Below are 22045 nucleotides of genomic sequence, written 5' to 3' on the forward strand. Positions count from 1 at the left end.
GCCGGGATAGTGCAGCCATCACTGGTAAAGACACACAGGAAACTTCAAACAGATCTAAAAATGAACAAGTATGTCGATCTAGCGGAAAAAAATATCATGCTTTTCCACACACCTTGATCAAGCAATCCGCAAACCCTAGATATTGTGCCCCCATCTGTGAGGCATTGTGAGACTTTTTGTGGCTTCCAAGATGGCGAGCGCGCGGCGTGTACCTTGAATGCTATGTGACTCTTGCTTTAGATGAACAACCTAGTATGCGCCGTCACGCGCGTGCGCGCGCTGGTACAATCTACTGCGTGCGTGCGTGCGTGCGTGCGAGCGTGCGTGCTGCGTGCGTGTGTGTGTGTGTGTGTGTGTGTGTGTGTGTGTGTGTGTGTTTAAGAAACTATATTGTAAGGCAACGTTTTAGCTGCAAGACACATCTTTTACTTGCCGAGCCTCTGCCCCACAACACAGGTCAGACTTATGATGATGAGTATGTACATATGATAAGATGACGCGTATGAATACTTCTCACACTTATTTTCCCCCACGCGTGCGCGGTCCGCCAGCACGCGTCTTAGACGAAATAGAACGTCGAACGAATGGCTTCAGACGCGATACGTGGACAATCTCCGAACCACGACAGTGACGATCCAAAGAAAGGTCGGTGGGAGTGACATGATAGTTCACTGGGGACGTTTGTTCGTTGATTTTATAGGGTCCAATGAAGCGTGACTGAAACTTGTCACACAATCCTTGAGTACAAACGGGCGTCCAAAGCAACGCTTCATCCCCCGAACTTATGAAGACGTCGCGATGAGAGCTGTCGTAGTCTTGCTTGCGGTATTGATGATTGGCTTCTGTATTGAGGCGAGCCCGTTGCCGACATTCTTAGAGCCTTGTGATGAACTGTTCTTATAGGGTTGCCGAGGCGTTGGTTGGCACATTTAGGAAAGAGACGTCGATGCATAATGTTGATGAACGACAGTACACAAGGTAGAAGGGTGAGTAGCCAGTAGTTCTTTCAACAGTGGTGTTATGGGTAAACATCACAAAGGCAAAATTGTATCCCAGTTGTCGTGGTTTGGTGCGATGTACATCGATCGCTTGTCTGTTAGTGTCCGATGAAATCTCTCTGTCAGCCCATTAGTTTGGGATTGGTAGGCTGACGTTGTCCTATGTACTGTGCCACAGGTTGCGAGCATGGTTTTGATTATGGTGGACAGGAACGTCTTTCTTGCCCCTATCACACAGGAGGACGAGAGGTGCACCGTGACGCAATACAATGGCGTTTAAAAAGAAGTCTGCGACGTCTGAAGCAGAACTTGTGCGTAGTGCACAAGTCTCTGCGTACCGTGTCAGGTGGTCGACAGCAGTCACAATCCAACGATTACCTGCTGGAGTGATGGGGAGAGGTCCGAGTAGGTCTATGCGAACGACAGCAAAAGGGGTCTCGGGACACGGGATAGGTTGCAGAAGGCCAGCAGGAGACTAAGTTGGTCGTTTCCGCCGTTGACACAGATGAAAACATACAACGTATTTGGCCACAAAGGTAGAGATGCCCGGCCAGAAGAAACGGTTTCTGATGCGGCTTCGTGTTTTGTGAAATCCCAAGTAGCCTGCACAAGGGTCATCGTGAAAGGCTTCAAGGACTCGATGACGTAGAGAATGCGGAAATACTGGAAACCAGCGGTGTTCATCAGTAGTGTAAACGTAACGATGAAGCACCATGATATCGAGCTTAAATTACCGTAGTTGTCGGCGTAATCTAGCATTAGGAGTAGGTGATATGCCATTTAGGTGTTGAATAATGCGATTTGAATATGGATCGTCATGCTGGCGAGTGGCGAACACGATGTAGCGATTTGAAGCCGACGTGTCGACAACCGCAAGGTGTGATAATGTGAGGGGTGACGCAGGGCCTTGCCAACCAGGCAAGCATTCAGCTGACGTAATTGATGATGATAGTAGAAGGGGGCAGTGAGAGAGAGCATCTGCATCTTGGTGTCTTTTGCCAGACTTGTAGATGACGTCAAAATCGTACTCTTGCAGGCGGAGCACCCAACGACCGAGGCGACCAGACAAATTTCTCAGTGTTTATTTGTGGGGTTTAACGTAACAAAACCACCATTTGATTATGAGAGACGCTGTAGTGGAGGGCTCCGGAAATTTTGACCACCTGGGGTTCTTTAACGTGCACCCAAATCTGAGTACACGGGCCTACAACATTTCCGCCTCCATCGGAAATGCAGCCGCCGCAGCCGGGAATCGAACCTGCGACCTGCGGGTCAGCAGCCGAGTACCTTAGCCACTAGACCACCGCGGCGGGGCGAATTTCTCAGTGTCGATAGCCAGCACAAGGCGTGGTGGTCTGTAATCAATATGAAGTGGCGTCCATAAAGATAAGGTGGAAAATTTGTGTGGCCCAAACGACAGCGAGACGCTCCTGCTCAGTTATGGAGTAGTTCTGTTCAGCAGCCGTAAGAGCATGACTAGCATACGCTATAACTCTTTCCCGTGAAGTGGCATAACTATACACTCAGCTGTTGAAGGGCGCACTGGGGGGCCGGATTTCGCTATGGCGTTCAACTCTTAAAGGCTAAGCTTAGGTGTTCCTCAAATTTTATTTGTGCTTTGGGAAAACTACAAAACATTTTATTAATACGCTCAAGGCGGCACGCCTACATGACTGTGATAGTTTATTCAATTGTGCCTGATTTTCTTTTTCTCGCTTTGGCGAAAAATTCCAAATCGCTGCATGCTTACCATTTTTTATGAGAATCGCAAATTTTTTCGGCAATAATATTTTTACAATTTCTATTTATATGCTCCAATACTAACTAAATAAGATACTTCGGGAGCAAGTAAAGCGAAAATAATACCAAAGTAATGTGACGAAAAAGCGAAAGGTGGCCTTTTCGTATTGCATCTTCGTGTTCAAAATTTAGTTTTAAAGTAAAAACATTGCGGTAACTTTATTGCGCAGTATAGTTGCCAGTTAAAAAAGCTGCCGACACTTTCTGTTCGCCAGTAAAGCGAAGCGATGAATGCCATAGACACATATTCAAATGCTTCACGAAGTAAGGCTAGCCTTTTAGGAGCAATTTTACTTCTAGTAAACTTGCGCTTGCTAAATAACCAAGTTTCTTGAGGCGCGGCAACAGTAGATGAACACAACAGGGCTCGTGCGTAGTGATGGCGTTGATGAGAAGCACCTCCCGTCGGCAGCGCATGCTGGTACTAAGGGCTATACGTCGTGTGTTGCCGCTGGAGGCAATTCGTTTTGCTAGGGCGCATCTACATGTGGACGACTGCTGCAGGTACAATTTTGGCACCATTTTTTCGTGTTGAGAGCGCAGCCTATAAAAACTATGGCCTCCTTCGGGGGCTACAGCCACGCGCGGATTGTTGCCGATACAGTACGGCAACCATAAGCGCTCCCCCCCTCTCTCTCTCTTGTTCGCTCACGAGATATGCGCCTACGCAGATGACCCCGGCTGGAAAAGCGATGTTCGCTCCAATGAAAAAAGAAACTAGGGAATCCTTCCTTGTATATATAGAGGATGTTTCAAAAGTGTGTCAAATATTCTTTCAAAAGTACACAAAGAAAGTATCTGCGTGCTACTTGCGGCGTTGCTTTCCTGTGGCAGAAGACAACTTTAGATGGGCAGAAACATTTATTACGCCAGTAAATATATAAATGAATAAAAATACCTTTTTGACCAGTGGTAATAGCTGGTCCAGTCAATCTAATAGCTGGTCCAGTCAAGTGAATGGTTGATGTGCAACAAAAAGCACATCAACCATTCACCTTGACAACAACCTCAATGACGACACTGTCATTGAGTGAGTCCCATCAGGGGAGATGAATACGCGAGCATCAATGTGCGGCTTAGAAGCGAAGTGTTTAAACTGACGGTTGATAACGGCGAGGCAAACAGGGTCTTCACTGAGGGCGTTGTTATGGTGAATGGTAGATGCACTGTTTGGTGCGTCGGTTTTGGTTACTCCACCTAAATTAGGCTCATTGCATCGCTCCTCGGTGATTACCAGTGGCCGTTTTTTCAGAGCTTCAAAGTGTAATGAACTATTCGTAGGAAGGATTTGAATTCGCCAATTTAATTCAAGTGGCTATCACCACTGATTGAACATTATCTTTCTTATACTGTATAATAAATTCGAAGCATGTCTAAGCGAACTTCGGTGACTTTGAGCGTATCTATCTATCTATCTATCTATCTATCTATCTATCTATCTATCTATCTATCTATCTATCTATCTATCTATCTATCTATCTATCTATCTATCCATCTAGCCGCCTACGACTTTTAACTCTCCTGGCATTTCAATAATGGTATCACTACCAAACTTGCAATCACATAACAAGACTGTATGGAGAACATCTTTGACTAGGCATAACATTAAAAGCTTGACATTTATATCATGAATGTCGTGCTTTACCAATCATGGTTTTGCAGCTCTTTCGGTGGTTCCGTTCACATGACATGTTGCGAAACTGGTATGATAAGGCACGATCGGCGAACACAAGCAACATACCCCAACATGAAAATCGTGACATGCGTTTCATGCAACAACATGACTACATGCCACGCTCATGATGTGTCAGCGGCCGTTGCGCTAGTCTCACATATACCAAATTTGGTATTACAGTACGTGAATGGATGACGAAGGTATGTGACTGGTGCAAACATTATAATCATGATATGCGTTTCATGTAACAACATGACTACATGCCAAGTTCATGATACGTTGGCGGCCGTTTCGCTATCTTCATTTATACAAAATTTGGCATCATGGGACGTGAATAGATCACTAACGTATGATACTGGTGCAAACATGATAAACGTGAGATGCGTGTCATGTAGCAACAAGACTACATGCTACACTCATGATCCACGCGCAACCATTTGGCTAACTTCACATGTACCAAACTGGGTATTGCGCGACGCGAACGGACAACATATGTAAATTACACATCCAAACATGATAATTACGGCATGCGTGTCAAGTAACAACACGACCAAATGCCACACTGATGATGCGCTCGCGGCCGTTTCGCTAGCTTCACATATACCAAATTTGGTATTACGCGACACCAATGGATAACGAAGGTATGTGACTGGTGCAAATGTGATAATCATGAGATGCGTGTCATGTGAGAACATGACTATATGCCACAGTCAAGGCGCCAGTACATTTCGACGTGACGCGGTATGTGTGCTCACCGACGTTCATTTGGTCGCGCCACGCCGTTTCGTCGCGTCATATACTCGCAGGCGCGTGCGGCGCTGCAATGCTTTGACGCATGCACGTTTCAGCGCGTCTGGCATCCCTCCATCACGAAAAGAGCGAGACGAGGTGTCGTTTGGGTAACGCAGCGGCGCGAAATGCAGCATGTCGCATTTCGCACCGGTTGGCGTCGGCCCACGCCGACGGACGTTGGTCGCCCCTGGGCCAAACTATAGAGTGCTCGCATTTTGCCAACGTAGCACTGCTGTGCCGAGCGTGCGCGCTTGTCAATGTTACATTGGAATATATTGGGCCCTTCATGACGGCTCGTGGCAGTTTTGCCAGCTCCACATATAGCAAATATTTGGTGTTACGTGACATCAATGGACGACGAAATATATGACTGGTGCAAACATGATAACCCTGACATGCATGTCATGTAAGAACATGACAACATACCACAATCTCAGCGTGGTCGCAGGTGTTTAGTTAGCTCCGCATGTACTAAATTTGGTACCACGTGACGTTAATAAATGGCGAAGGTAAACGACACATTGAAACATGACAATCATGACACGGAACTCATGTACGGCAACATCTACTGTCACCTCGTAATGTTGTGCTGATTTTAAAGTGACATATAAACATTTATCATTCGTGCTTCGCATGTAATCGATTCCCACTGTACGTGGGATCTGCAAATTTTTTACGGCTGTAATTAGTCTTTGCACGCACCTGAAGATATCTTCCGCCACAGGAAAGGTAACGGCGCAAGTAGCAAGCTGATAAATTCTTTGTTTTAAAGAATAATTGACACACTCCTTGAAACATCATGTATACATATACATATACACCTACGTGAAAGATGGTGGTGGTGGTGACGACAGCCATAACAAGCCAAAACTGTCCATGTAAATGCTGTCTCTATAATACGCAGGAAGTTTCTAGCGAGTAGATTTTGGTTTAAGGGAGTAAAACATTTTCCGACTTAACAATCATTCCGTGGTACAAAGCCTGCCTTTGCTTCATTTTGAATGTATAGCACGTCAACGCGAGGTCCCAGAGGGCCATTTCCGTCAGCGAATAAGTAATGCATGTCATAGAACTCCTTGTCACATGATTTAGTAACACTGCTGTTTTCAACGTTAAAATGGTGCAGCAGCGCTTTCTTTATAGGACAGCATCTTCCCCTTGGACCATGAAACAGCGGGTTATATTTAAATGCTTCTTTGTCCCAAGGGTCAGAAATATAATGCAGTATCAAGGCGTGCTGTTTGGGTTCCGGGAGATAATACGCATGGTCTTATTACTTTCGACCTATCTGAAGTATTTTACAAGACGTTTTTGGGATCTTTCAGGTATTGACCGATGCATGATCACTTACCACTGGTATGCATGCTGAAATGGAGTATTCTAGATGTACAAGTGGGGGAGAATTCGATATCGTCGTCATAACTTGCACTGAGTGAGCCATTTATGGTTGTCACCCATACATTAGGTTCGCCTTTTCTAACGGTTCTTGGGCGTCAAAAACGTTGAAAGCACATCGCCTTACCATACGGGCTTTAAGTTGAAACATTATCAGCTAGTTCGCCCCGTTAGAAAGAGCGGGATGAATTTTTAAAACCCCACCGAAGGCATACGTTTAGGCCATCATCATCACCCTCCGAAAGTGTTGACTGAAATATAATTTTTCGGGACTACGTAGAATCATTCAAAATGTTTTTCGGATACATCATTTCATCATTTAGAGCAGTGGTGAGCGGTCCCGCATCGGCCTATACCTGAAACACCTTCAAGCAGCTTAGATGAAATGTTTTTAGCTATGTCGTTATATACCATTCAACCCATGTATCATAATTTTCAGAAGCCTAACACAATGTCTCAGTATTGTATCGCAGGCCATCGACCACATTATAATTCTGCTGTTTGTGACTTAGGAGTGGTTCATTAGGACCTGTCCTTCGATGGTTTGAGGGGGAAGATACTGTTTTGTAAGAAAAGCCCTATTCTGCCCCTATTCGACGTTCAATAAAGCAGCATTACTCAAGAGTGTGACAATTAGCTGTGTGACATGCATTATTTTTTGCTAAAAAGTCTCCGCTGGAACCTCACGCTGACACGTTATGCTGTGAAGGTGAAGCAAAGGCTGGCTTCGTCTTACCTTGAGGTTGTTCTGCAGAAAAGTTTTTACTCTATTAATACAAATGATCCTCTTTTGGAAACTCTCTGTTTGTCTTACTGACATACTATGCTATTGAGCAGTATAAAAACCATACTTTTACTCTGACCACCACATTGCGAAAATGGAGCTACATTATGAGTCAAAATGCTGTTTTTCCTAAGTTTGCCGCAATATTTGGCAGTGATTCTGCTCCACTTTCTCCCGAATAATTTTAGTATTTTAATATGAGAGCATTTGAAGCACAAATCGCAAAAAAGTAGTGGCGAAGAATTGCTGGTTTTTATAAAAAACAGTAAATGATAACCATTTCCCTGGACTGTTATCCGGTGACTGCGCTTGTCCACTCCGGAGCCAATTACTCGGTGATGAGTGCTTCATTTTCCACCCGTCTACACAAGGGGCTGGCAACGTGGAACGGCCCTCAATTAGTCACCGCTGGAGGACACCTCGTATCCCCCTTGGGAAGGTGCACCGCCAGGCTTGAGATTTGTGTGTGGGCTTTTGTAGCGTCCTTCCTGGTACTGCCCAATTCTTCTTGGCCGGTCATTTTGGGGGGGAAATTTCTGCAAGAGTATGAAGTGCTAATTATTCTGCGTGATTTTTTCGTCAGTTTTGCTATGTTTCTCCAGATTTCGGCATGGAGAACGAACATTGAGGCGTGGCCTTACGCGTAGTTGATGATTGCGTCACGTTGCCACCTCGCAGTAGCATCTTCGTGCTTGTTGAGTGTTCAGGGGAGCCGTCAATTACGGACATCGCCAAAAGTAACCTGACGTTATTGCTTGATTGGTAAGCCACCATCGCTCATGGCCTCGTTTAACTCCGAACTGGCCAGACTACGCTTTTAGTTACGAACTTCAGTGGCGGATACAGGCACTTTGGGAAACGCACAACCATAGCTTACTTGGAGGCATTGTATGAGTTGGACGCCTTTTCTTTGATTACGATGATCTCCACTGTGAACAGCTGTAATGCTGACGTGACTAGTCGCCTCAACGTCAATAGCCAGTTAGAAGAACCTAAGAGAAAAAGGCTTCTCGGAGTCCTCTCATTCTTTAGTGACTGTTTTGCCACTGCGTCGAAAATCCTGCAGACCCTTCTAATGAAGCACAGAACCATCACTGAGACCAACGTCCAACCCGCACGCCAACATGCTTACCGCGTGTCGCAGAAGAAGCAGAATGCCATCGTCATCAAGTGAAACAAATGCTCGACGACGACGTAATTCAACCATCCACTAGTCCTTGGGCGTCACTAGTTGTTCTGGTAAGAAAGAAAGATGGTTCGCTGCGATTCTCGTAGACTACCACAAACTGAACAAGATAACGAAAACAGACGTATATCCTCTTCCTCGCATTAATGACTCCTTGAATCGCCTGCGACACGCCCGTTACTTCTCTTCCATAGATCTCCGTAGTGGATATTGGAAGATTGAAGTGGATGAGCGGGACTGAAAAAAACAGCGTTTATTCCACTGACGGCTTCTATGAATTGAAAGTTCTCCCTTTTGGTCTGTTCTTCGCTCAAGCCACATTTTAACAAATGATGGACACATTTTTTGTGACCTGAAGTGGCACTCTTGTTTAGTGTATTTAAAGGACGTAGTTTTTGTTTCTACGACTTTTAAACAGCACATTAAGCGGCTTGAAGCGGTTTTTCGGGCTATTCGCACTGCCGACCTTTCCCTGAAACCAGAAAAGTGTTATTTTGGATAGGAGAAAATCGAATTTCTTGACCACGTATACAGCAGGAGTGGTGTTCGCCCTGACCCTGAGAAGGCTAGGGCGGTTGGTTTGTTCCCGATGCCGAGAACAAAGCAAGATGTACGCCACTTTCTGGGCCTTTGTGCTTATTACCGCCGCTTCGTGCCGAATTTTTCGAAAATTGCCGACCCACTACGACAATTCGTCAAAGACGACGTCGCCTTCATCTCGGGCCCCAAACAATCCAACGCTTTCCGCGAACTTCAACAACGCTTACAAACACCGCCAATCCTTGGTCACTTCGACAGCAAAGCAGACACAGAAGTTCGCATTGACGCGAGTAACCTTGGCCTCGGAACTATTCTGGTGCAATATCAAGATGGCCTGGAACGCGTCATCGCCTACGCTATCAGCACGTTGTCATCTGTGGACAATAACTGCTCGATGACTGAAAAAGGATTGATTGATTGATTGATTTGTGGTGTTTAACGTCCCAAAACCACGCTATGATTATGAGAGACGCCGTAGTGGAGGGCTCCGAAAATTTTGACCACCTGGGATTCTTTAACGTGCACCCAAATCTGAACACACGGGCCTACAACATTTCCGCCTCCATCGGAAATGCAGCCGCCGCAGCCGGGATTCGATCCCGCGACCTGCGGGTCAGCAGCCGAGTACCTTAGCCTCTAGACCACCGCGGCGGGGCTGAAAAAGGATGTCTGGTGGTTGTAATGGCCATAACAAAATTCAGGCCCTTGAAAGGACGCCTTTCTGAATCGTCAGTGGCCACCACTCCCTCTGCTGGCTAGAGAATCTTAAAGATTCTTCAGGCCGTCTAGAAGAATCTTCGGACCACCGTACGACAGCGTACCACCCACAGACGAATGGGCTCACCGATCGCCTAAACAAGACCATCGCCGACATGCTGGCCATGTACGTCGACGTTGAACACAAGACATGGGATGCCATCCTTCCACAAGTGACCTTCGCATACAACACCAGCGTTCAAAAAATGACGCAGACGATGCTGTACAAACTGGTCTACGGAAGGACCCCGGCAACGACGCTCGACACCATGTTACCCAACGTTACCGCCGAAAGAAACCTCGATGTGAGCGAGTACCATCAGCGCGCCGAGGAGGCCCGACAACTCACTCGCCTCCGCGTCAAAAACCAACAGATGATGGATAGCCGCCGTTACAATCTTTGACGGCGCTTCGTTGAGTACCAGCCCGGTGAATGTGTTTGGGAATGAACGCTGATACGCCAACATGGACTTAGTGAAAAACTTCTGCGAGGGTATTTTACACCTTACAGGGTAATTTGACGGCTTGGCCCACTCAATTATGTGATTGTTGTCGACGACATCAGGAACTGTCAACGACGCTGATCGCAATCTGAGGTCGTCAATGTTCCGTGCCTAGAGTCGTTTCATGCGCGTTTACAAACTCAGAGTATTTTTGTTGTCGTTGTTGTTGTTGCTACTGTTGTTGTTGCTACTGTTGTTGTTCTTGTTGTTGTTATTAGTGTATCGTAAATTATTGCTTGTACTTTCTCACATCATTTTCGGACTTTCATCTTCTGTTAAAGGGCCACTCACCAGGCTCCCAAAACACAAAAAAGAGCACAATATTTTTTACTGATAATTCTCGTCCTTCTTGGCGCACTATTCTGAGGTAGACAATTGTTCATATGACGTCTACAGTATATGCTGTTGATTCGTTGATATACGTGAAATGTCACGTGAGATTTATCTCGTGCACTGCTTTACCATGTAGTCGCCTATCCGTTCTTTGTCTTGCAAGAATGTTATGCAAAATCAACTGACAAAACTTCATTTTTTGTGTTTACAGCTGCGCAAGCGGCGATAACAGCGTACAGCGCAGAATCTCGAAACCCTGATATGCTCTAGCGCTTAGTGCTGATATTGTTCACGTGCAATCAAGAACGAATGGACAAGGACGATGCGTCGTGTTTATCAAGGAGAGGAGAAAATCACCGTCGTCTTTAAACGCAGTGTGGTGAGTGGTCATTTAAAGCATCGAGACGATGCCTTTTTCAGAGGGGGCAGTGCTACATTATTTTCTTCAAGTTTTGTCATCGCCATCTTGCACTATGTCCAGCACAAACCACGCCTACGGCATTAGAGAAGCTTCGAGGCTGTAGTAGATCGTTTTGCTGAGAGTACGTCCACTTCGTGAATCTTTCAGATTATTCTCGAACCAACATCACCGCTATCGATAACGCTAGAATGCACGATATCAAGTATATTGCCGACGCGCTTCGCTGTTTGTCAGTTGATCGACCGCTGACGCTGCATTCGCCGCTATCAGTGCAAGTGTGCCACTGTAACCCGACTTTCTGTTTACCAGGCGCAGGTGCACCATAATGAACAGCTTGATGTGATTATCCAGTCTCTGGCAGTCACGTCACGACCCCCCATGACTATATAAGTATCTAAATTAGGTTGTATACGAGGGACTATTGACCACCTGCCCGCTCGCAATAAGTTCACGTGCTACGTGACGCCAGACATGCGCATAAAAGAGTTTTTCACACTCGTCGCTTGGCTTATAGATGGCGATGACTGACACTCCTACTTCTAAATTCACATATAAACCCAAAAACGTGGATGGAGGGAAGACCGCTGTGATATCTCAGTGGTCAGAGCATCGAACGCGTTATTCAAAGGTCGTAGGTTCGATTCCTGCTCACGGCTGGTTATTTTTTCACCCACTTTTCTTTTTTCTTATTTACATTTCATTGGCTCCAATAACTTCCCCTGTACACTCCTTGGCATTAGCGTCTGTTAAATCTCATTATTATTGTGTCAAAAACACTGAAAAAACGAGCCCTTAGCTATACACTTCTTTCCCTTATATATATATATATATATATATATATATATATATATATATATATATATATATATATATATATATATATATATATATATTGTACAGAAGCCGCCGAACACTGAAGTGGCCCGAACTCTTATGTGCTTTCTAGTGGGTCTGCCAAAGGAGAACGCCGCTCGCGCGGAGACCCCGTGTTTTGGCCGTTACTGTCGCCATTGTGTAGACTCGCTGTGTGCCGGCTAATAAACGCCATAACAAATTGGTGGAGAGTGCTACGATCCCCTTCGATGCCCTTGGAACTACGCTCACGTACGCTGCAATCTACCATGTCCCACGACGCCTCTCAGCAAACGCCTCCTCCCATGCCACCCCCATGTCCCGGTGTCCGCAGGATCCGCGATCCACCCATCTTCACGGGCGCCGATGGCACTGACGTGGAGGACTGGCTCGCCATTTACGAGCGCGTGAGCGTCCCCAACAAATGGGACGAGGACGGCAAGTTGACAAACTTGGTGTTCTACCTTGCGGGCGTTGCAAGTTTGTGGTACACCAACCACGCGTCCGAGTTTGCAACCTAATCCGGTTTCAAGACTGCTATCACCAACGTTTTTGGCCGCCCTGCCGTTCGCAAGCTGCAAGCCGAGCAGCGCTTACACGAACGCGCTCAGCAGGCCGGTGAGTCATTCACCAGTTACATTGAAGATGTCCTGGACTTGTGCAAGAAGTCGAACGACAGCATGTCCGAATCAGACAAGATCCGGAACGTCATGAAGGGCATTGACGATGATGCCTTCACGATGCTGCTTGCCAAAAACCCAGGCACAGTAGCTGAGGTCATCACGCTGTGCCAGAGCTACGAGGAGCTCCGCCGGCAGCGTTCGATGACCCGTCGCTCCACATCACGAGATGCAGGGCTTGCAGGCTTGGAAGCGAGCTGTGATCAGGTGGCACTGCTGGCAGATCTCAAGTCCTTCATACGTGAGGAAATCGCGCGCCAGTTCTCTCTCCTGCCCTTTGCCCACCCACCGGCTGCTCAACAATCGGCCACTACCATTCTTCCACCCATCCGCCGAGCGATTGAGCAGGAAATAGCGGAGATCATGCCTGCGTACCACCCACAACAACTTCCGGCCCCTGCACCCCCAAGTTACGCCCAAGTGGTCGCAAGGCCGCCTCCAGTCGTTCAAGCGCCTGCACCAGTGACTTACGCCGAAGCTGCCGCACGACCTCCGTCCTTTGCAGCGGGTATGCCGGCTGCATATGTTGGCGCAACCCCTCAGCCTCATTTTCAGCCCACCATGCAGCCTTTCCAGACACCGTTCCGGGCGAGACCCACCCCCGCAAACCGATGGCGCACACCCGACAACCGGCCCATCTGCTTTGCTTGCGGTTACGCCGGTCACGTAGCCCGTTATCGCTCTCGACTACAGCCGGCTCCCACTTCTCCTGTTGCTGGCCACCTTAGCCGTTCGTATAACGAGGAACTGCCGTCTGTGCCACTGTCGTCTCGCCCAGGTCCGTCTGCTCGAAGGTCGCCATCTCCACGACGTCGGTCTCTGTCCCCCATGCGGCCAAGTTCTTCTGCTCATGAGCGGGAAAACTAGTCGTCGCAGTCCCAGAGGCAAGGACTGCGACGCTATCGCATTGTGAAAGCCCTCAGAGCCGCCCATCTAATGTCATTGACGTGCTTGTGGACGGTGTTCATGCATCTGCTCTTATTGACACTGGAGCTGCGGTATCAGTTATGAGCGAAAACCTTTGCCGCTTGCTTCGAAAAGTGACGACGCCGATTTCTGGACTGTCCCTTCGTACCGCTAGCTCACATCGTATTAATCCTACAGCAGGCCGCACAGCTCGCGTTGTCGTTCAGGACGTTCTGTATGTCGCCCAATTCATCATCATTCCTGCATGCTCTCATGACGTCATCTTGGGATGGGATTTTCTCTCCCGCAACGACGCCGTCATTCATTGTGCCGCCGCCGAAATTGAACTCTCGCCCTTCTCGCATTTGACGCCAGAAGACGGTCCCTCGACACTGAACAAGATTCTTGTGAAAGACGATACTATAGTGCCTCCAAGCTCGACGATGGGCGTATCGGTCTACTGCACCGGTCTCTCCGACACAATTGCACTTGTTTCGCCATCCTACCGTGCTTCCAGGAGGAAAGGGTTGCTAGTACCTTTTGCGACCGTGCAAATCACCCAAGGCAACGCCGCTATTTTTGTGACCAACCCATCCCCGTACACTGTTACCTTAGTTCAAGGGGAATGTCTCGGCAGAGTGGAAGCAGTCGACGACGCACAAGTCCTGGACGTACCCGAAGACTCGCGTTGTCCCAATTCACGTACCATCAGTGCTGTTTCTACTTCTGACCCATCATCTCCTGATGTATTTGGCCCATTCATTGATGACAACCTTACGTCAGTGCAGCTTTCCCAGCTTCCAGACCTGTTGCAAGAATACCGTTCTTCTTTCGATGTCGGGCGAAGTTCTCTCGGTCGTGCGTCCACTGTTACGCATCGTATTGACACTGGTGCCCATCCACCATTACGGCAACGTCCATACCGCGTGTCGCCTGCTGAACGCCGGCAAATTAACGAGCAGGTTGACGATATGCTCCGACACGACGTCATTCGGCCCTCGGACAGTCCATGGGCGTCTCCTGTTGTTCTTGTTGCGAAGAAAGATGGTTATGTGCGGTTCTGTGTGGACTACAGACGGCTCAATAAGATCACTCGCAAGGATGTCTACCCACTGCCGCGCATCGACGACGCAATTGACAGCCTTCACGGAGCCCAATTTTTTTCTTCTCTCGATCTGCGCTCGGGGTACTGGCAAGTACCCCTGGCTGATGACGCTCGACCGAAGACTGCCTTCATCACACCCGACGGCTTGTACGAATTCAACGTCATGCCGTTTGGTCTGTGTAATGCACCTGCGACATTTGAGCGCATGATGGACACCGTACTGCGCAACTTGAAATGGCACACGTGCTTGTGTTACCTCGATGACGTTGTTGTCTTCGCTCCAGATTTCTCCACCCATCTCCAACGTCTAAAAGAAGTTTTCGCACGTGTGAGCAATGCCGGCTTGCAACTAAATCTGAAGAAGTGCCGCTTTGCAGCACGCCAACTCACCATCCTAGGGCACGTCGTGTCCAAGGATGGCATTCTTCCTGACCCAGCCAAGCTTCGGGCCGTGGCCGAATTCCCAAAACCTGCGTCCGTCAAAGAACTGCGTAGTTTCGTGGGCCTGTGCTCATACTTCCGACGCTTTATACGAAACTTCGCCACGATTATATCACCGCTGACGAAGCTCCTCGGAAGTAACGGGCCCCTCAATTCGTGGTCGTCAGAGTGCGACAACGCGTTCTTGAAGCTCCGCCACTTGTTGACGTCTCCTCCCATTCTCCGCCACTATGACCCTACGGCCCCAACAGAAGTGCACACGGACGCCAGTGGTGTAGGCCTCGGCGCTGTCCTGGCGCAGCGCAAACCCGGGTTCCCTCATTATGTTGTGGCATATGCAAGCCGTACGCTCACAAGAGCCGAGACAAACTACACCGTCACGGAAAAAGAGTGCCTGGCGATCGTCTGGGCTCTTACAAAGTTTCGACCTTATTTGTATGGTCGCCCATTCGATGTCGTCACTGACCATCATGCACTATGCTGGCTGTCATCATTGAAGGATCCCTCAGGCCGCCTCGCCCGTTGGGCTCTTCGCTTACAAGACTACGACATCCGCGTCCTCTACCGCGACGGACGCCAGCATGCTGACGCCGACGCCCTCTCGCGCTCCCCTCTGCCTGAAGCTAACGTGCTCTGCTCAGTATCCTCGGTTGTTGTTTCTGCCATTGATGTTGACATCATCGCTACCGAACAGCGAAAGGATAATTGGATCGCCCAACTGATCGACTTGCTCTCTGATCCGTCCGCAACGCCATCCACGCGTGCCTTGCGTCGTCGAGCTCACCATTTCGCCATTCGTGACGGCCTCCTACACCGACGCAATTACGACGCCGATGGCCGGCAGTGGCTACTCGTGATACCCCGCAGTCTGCGGTCGGAGATATGTGAATCCTTCCATTCTGATCCACAGTGCGCGCACTCTGGGGTATTCAAAACCTACCATCGCATTAGACAACGCTACTTCTGGCGCGGGATGTACCGCTACGTCCAGCAGTTCGTTCGCTCCTGTCTCGCTTGCCAACGCCGCAAACCGTCCGCACACATGTCACCAGCCGGTCTGCAACCGCTACCTTGCCCTGACCGTCCGTTTGGGCGCATAGGTATCGATTTGTACGGACCACTTTCTCTGACGTCCACTGGCAACCGCTGGGCCATCGTCGCCGTAGATCATTTAACGCGATACGCCGAAACCGCCGCTCTCTCGGCGGCTACTGCGCGTGATGTTGCGTCCTTCCTACTACATCGATTTATATTGCGCCACGGTCCACCCCAGGAGCTTCTCAGCGATCGAGGCCATGTCTTCTTGTCAGAAGTCGTCGATGCCATTCTCACTGAGTGCCATTCTGTCCACCGCAAAACTACTGCTTACCACCCGCAGACGAATGGTCTGACCGAACGCTTTAACCGCACCCTCGGCGACATGCTGTCGATGTACGTCGCCGCCAACCACACGAATTGGGATACCATACTGCCCTTCGTCACTTACGCCTACAACACCGCCCCTCAGAGCACGACTGGTTTTTCACCTTTCTTTTTGCTGTACGGAAGGCACCCGTCACACACCATCGACACGATACTCCCGTACACGCCGGATCCATCTGAGTGTACACCTATTTCCGAGACCGCCAGGCTTGCTGAAGAGTGTCGCGAGCTTGCCAAGACTTTTACGACGCATGAGCAAGAGCGGCAGAAGAGTATTCATGATGGCTCCACCACTTCTGAGCCCACCTTCCTTCCTGGTTCCCTTGTATGGCTCTCAATCCCGACCTCTGTAGCTGGCCTTTCTTCCAAACTACTCCCGAAATATGAAGGTCCCTACCGTGTGATCGAGCGCACATCTCCGGTCAACTATCTTATCGAGCCAATTGAACAATCTTCGGACATGCGCCGCCGCGGGCGCGACATAGTCAACGTGGAGCGTCTGAAGGCTTACTATGACCCGCTCGTAGTGACAAGCTGTTAGGTCGCCAGGCGGCTCCCTCTTCGACCCCGGGGTAATTGTACAGAAGCCGCCGAACACTGAAGTGGGTCGAACTCTTATGTGCTTTCTAGTGGGTCTGCCAAAGGAGAACGCCGCTCGCGCGGAGACCCCGTGTTTTGGCCGTTACTGTCGCCATTGTGTAGACTCGCTGTGTGCCGGCTAATAAACGCCATAACAATATATATATATATATATATATATATATATATATATATATATATATATATATATATATATATATATATATATAGTGTGAGAGAGAGGGAGATTTTCCAGAATTAGCTGCCGCACTCAAGCAAAGTACAACTGATGAAGCCTGGCAGTCCACCCAGAATAAATTAATAGATGCTATCAGCGTCCCTTTTATGACAGGGTGGTGACATGTGTGCCAGCAGGCTCACAAGAAAAAAAAGTAAAATAAATCTTTTTTATGTTGGCCAAATGTCTCATCTACTTCGATTAAATCCATCTTTTTATAAAAAAACATGTTTGTGTTTGATCTCTCTGCCTCTTCAGGCAGAATGGCCTTATTTTTTTCAATATTTTGGTCCTTTATCTTTATCTTTCTGCCACCAGTACTCTAACCGTCTGTTACTTCCTTCTATCGCGGACGTGTTCAGCTTTCCACGTTTGTCCCTGAAACCCAAAACCAAATGTAGTCTTGTATCCTTACGTATACTTGGGTGGACATCACCGTATTCAATCAGAACATGTTTCATTGTTTCTTTGATTACCACTAGTATGTAATTGTTCTTATTTACTGAATCTCGTTTTATCACGACTTGTTCTAAAGCAGCCTGACTTCGCTTCGAACAGTAAAGCACTTCCCCTTGAATTATGATAAAACATCTCCCACCTTTTTCAATTCTTACCCTTTCGATGGTTACTGAAAGCCGGCTTCTTCGCCATTGCTGTCATCCAATAAATCTTCGCCATCTCTCTGATTTTTCGCATATTATTATTTCCATGTCACGCACACTTCCAGCCGTATATTTACTGGTGAGCCTGCTATTTGTTTTTGTACACTTTGTCTCCACACTCTTTCTATACATATACCTGAACACATTTCCGGCTCATCTACTCTCCATCAATTCTTTAAGCCTCTCTTCAAATCTAATTTTGCTCTGAGCTTCCCTCACAAGAAGGACTGTTCATTCTATGTCCCCCTTTACAACCTCATTCGTCGTCTTCCCGTGAGCGCCCAATGCGAGACGTCTCACAGTCTTTTGATTTACATCCATTCCTGGGTGCACCTTTGACTACATGCACACCGCCGAGTTACCAAATGTAAGCGCTGCAACCATTACGTCTTTCCACAGTCCTGGCAACACTTCGTACATAATATATCGCCATAAAGCTTTGGGCCTAATTATTGCAGCATTCTTCTTTCTCTTTTTCGCCAAAGGTTTTTCCTGAACCTCCATATATCTATCTCACTCATTTACCCATACTTCCAGGCACTTGTGCTCACTTACTCTCGGCATTTCTTGGCCCTGTATTGATACCGCCTGGTTATTGTGGTCATTGAATATTATCAATCTACATTTGGTTGCACTAAATCCTAGTTCGACAGCGTCGCCTTCCCTTTCACTTATATCTGCCAGCCGCTGTATGTTGTCTTAACTGTCCGCAAACAGGTCAATATCGTCTGCGTAAAATGTACCTGGATGCTTCTGCTCAACCATCGCGCCAGCCTGTTTATGCAACAAGCTAAACCCAATGATGCTACCTTTTAGTGTTTTTTCTATACTCACCAAGTACAGCACGAATTACTGCGGGGACAAAGGAAATCCCTGCCTCAGCCCCCTGTTAATTTTAACGCTGTTATTGCTACTTATTCCTTCCCGGTTTATGCAAATTATATATCCTTGGTGTATTTCTCTCAGAAGCTATCTACAGTTGTCATCTATGCCCACTTTCTTCATTATGTCATGAAAAATTCCCTGATTAACGTTGTGATACACCCCAGTGATATCCAGATAAGCTACTTATAAGGGCCTCTTTAGCGTGGCTCTACATGGCTGGAGTTGCGATTGACGTCACGGTATGAACTCTTGGAAGTCCGCCGCGGCACATCTACATAAATATGAGCATGCTTTGTGCGCTGTTAAGCTATTTGTTTTCATATTCTGGTTGTCTCAAGCTGCAGATATATGACGAGATTAAAATTAGCAATGCATCTGGTAAAACAATTAAAAGTTTACTTTTGTTTCTGCACAATCGCGTGCTCGGTTGTCCGCAATGTGAAAGAAGTGAAAAATTCAGTGTCGCACTGCTAACTCCGATGACGGACTCAATTACTAGCCATGGCAGCCGCATTCTGACAGTCATGAAAAGCAAGACCACATGGCTGCTTAGGTGAACAAGCTAAGTAGCGCATATAAAATGGAATATACCAAAATTACACAATGACGTTTAGTTTGTCATGGGTGATTCAATTAGGAGATATGAAGATTTCCCCTCCTCTAGGGTTTCTTGTTTTGCAGTAATTACGCATATCTGGGCAGTGCTTTCACTAGTGTGCCAAGCACCGTGCTCACGTGCGGTTAAAGCATACTGGGATACTTGGTCCTGCATACTTAAGGCTAACAGAGCGAGAATAATAAACAGCAAATAGGCAATAGACAGGTCTTGTGTATTTCCTGCCCACGCTGTGTTAATTTAGCGCTGTTAACCTTGAGTATCATGTGCTTTGTCGAGTCTAGCAAAATGTCTCAAATGAGCTCACCATAAATTACCGCCGCCGCTGTTGTTTGTGTTTTTCTCGTGTACTTGCTCACTCAAAATATTGTTTAGTTTTATGCAACTCCCGCAATATTTAATGGAGTTTTATTTACCAAATATTGAGATTAGATGTGGTTCAGTTTAAGTGCGGAAATATTCTTATTGCTTTCTAATTCTGTTTTCGTGCAGTATCGTAGAAACGGTGATGTTGGTCTCACATCTACCAGCTTAGAGAGCCACTTCGTAAATTATTTTCCTTCCAACCGACACTACCTATAGGTGTAACTGACGTGCAATACCAGTCATCGCCAAGCGAAGGATGCTATATTATTACATCGATTACACTGAGTGCAGCACCGAAAGAGTTCATTTCGACTTTGTGGCGTTGAAGTTGGAATCGTTGCTATCAAGGGTACTCAGACATAAATTGATAATTGCTGTCCGTGAATTGGCGGCGGACCAAGCCAGTATTTCACGCAAATTAGGGTGCACGACTACATAATCCTTGGCAACTCCCGTTAAGAAACCTGTGGATGTGGTCCATTTAACAGACACATTTCAACGCTCCCAAAACGCGCGCGCGGGCGTGTGTGTGTGTGTGTGTGTGTGTGTGTGTGTGTGTGTGTGTGTGTGTGTGTGTGTGTGTGTGTGTGTTTATGTGTGTGCGTGTTATCTGACTATATTAAGCGATAACTTATGACAACTCAGATTCATGGTAAGTGTGTAGTTGGAGCCTGTTTAATTGTGTCAAATCACTTACATCATTCGCAGATGCAAGCCTAACTTGCACGGTAAAGCTCAATGCTCAGTGAATTGAAACGTCCTAACTTCGCATGCAGAATTTTCCCATATGTTTACCCCGAATCTATGTTTATTAATCACGCTAGCACCACCTAACTTATGTTTTAGCATCAATTGATTGATATACGTGACGAAAAAAACGATAGTTTGATGTCCTGCATCACAATTCTCACAGTAAACCTTCAAATCGCATGCGAGTCTGCCTATCCTAAGCTGAAATCTGAACATTTTCCACAGCTTGGATAACTTTCACTAGTTGTGAAACTTTCTTTCTGTACGTAGAGAGATTCGCGTCACGAAATCTAGAAGTAATGACCCCTGTATCGCTAAAGAACGGGTACACGGCGGGCGCCGAAACAGGCGGCGGCGGTGGAGCATAGGCGACTCATTGCCATGACATCACATCACCACCATCGCAGCGGCGGCAGTGTTTGTTTTTGTGGCTAATGGTTATTCTGAAGTTTCTACATGCTGTTTCAAAGTTTACTGTTTATTTTGTTTTTTCAATGCTCTGCTCTTACGGGACAGTTCCTGCATTTGACGCTAGGCCAGTGGCGTTGAAATAAAGTATCTATTGACGTAGTAGAGGCTTCAAGGCAGACAACGTGCCTGAGATGCCACCCTCAAGCGTGTCACAATCAGTTAGGCTAGAGGTGGGCGCAAGAGTGCGGTAGGCCAGCGCTCCTCTTTTTGGTAAACTAAGTCTAATGGCGCTCAACTGAGAGAATAGGGAAGGGCGCTCTGGCGGAATTTCACTTCACCCCCCCCCTAATGGGGAACTCTACAAACGCCATTAAGACAAGCCACTCGGGGAATTATTGGATTTGTCGATGGTACTTGGATAGCGGATTAAGCAGGCTCTGGGCGAAAGCAGTCCCTCCATATACGGGTTTTGTCGTAATCAGCAGCAGTAAACCAGGCGCAGACACTACAGACACTGAATCGGTGATGTACGAAGCGGCGTTTCAAAGAAGGACGTTTTAGGAACTACTTCGTTTTGGGTGGTACAAAAGAACGTCACCGTTCCATTTAGGAGTGGTAAAAATGTGAAGGTAACATTCTACATTTTGATAAGCTGAGTACAATTACCACTTTTTTTGTTGCGAATAAAGGCATATGTAGACACATATGGTCTATAAGTTTCTGTATAAAACTGTCCGGTATATGCGCTTCAAAGACGGTTTATCTAGATTAAAGCTTTTCAGAATTAGTAATATTGTCTGTCAAGAAATGCCACTCCCGCCCCTCGGTCTGTTGTCGCTTTAATTTTTCGTGAACAAGCAGTGAAGATAGTGTAATTTATCTAGTGTTTGTGATGCTTAGGACTGCGTAGATTTCACAAAAATGGCACGGTACAGAAGCACAAGCGACA

General features: G+C 47.2%; 1 protein-coding gene across 3 annotated transcripts in view; it reads right to left on the reverse strand.

The window, feature by feature from the left end:
• Positions 1–22045, reverse strand: part of LOC142761726 (uncharacterized) — a 79467-nt gene that overhangs the window by 14209 nt on the left and 43213 nt on the right. The gene's annotated exons all lie outside the window — the stretch shown is intronic.

Source organism: Rhipicephalus microplus, chromosome 9 (assembly GCF_043290135.1).
Source record: "Rhipicephalus microplus isolate Deutch F79 chromosome 9, USDA_Rmic, whole genome shotgun sequence".
NCBI classification, from domain to species: Eukaryota; Metazoa; Arthropoda; class Arachnida; order Ixodida; family Ixodidae; genus Rhipicephalus; species Rhipicephalus microplus.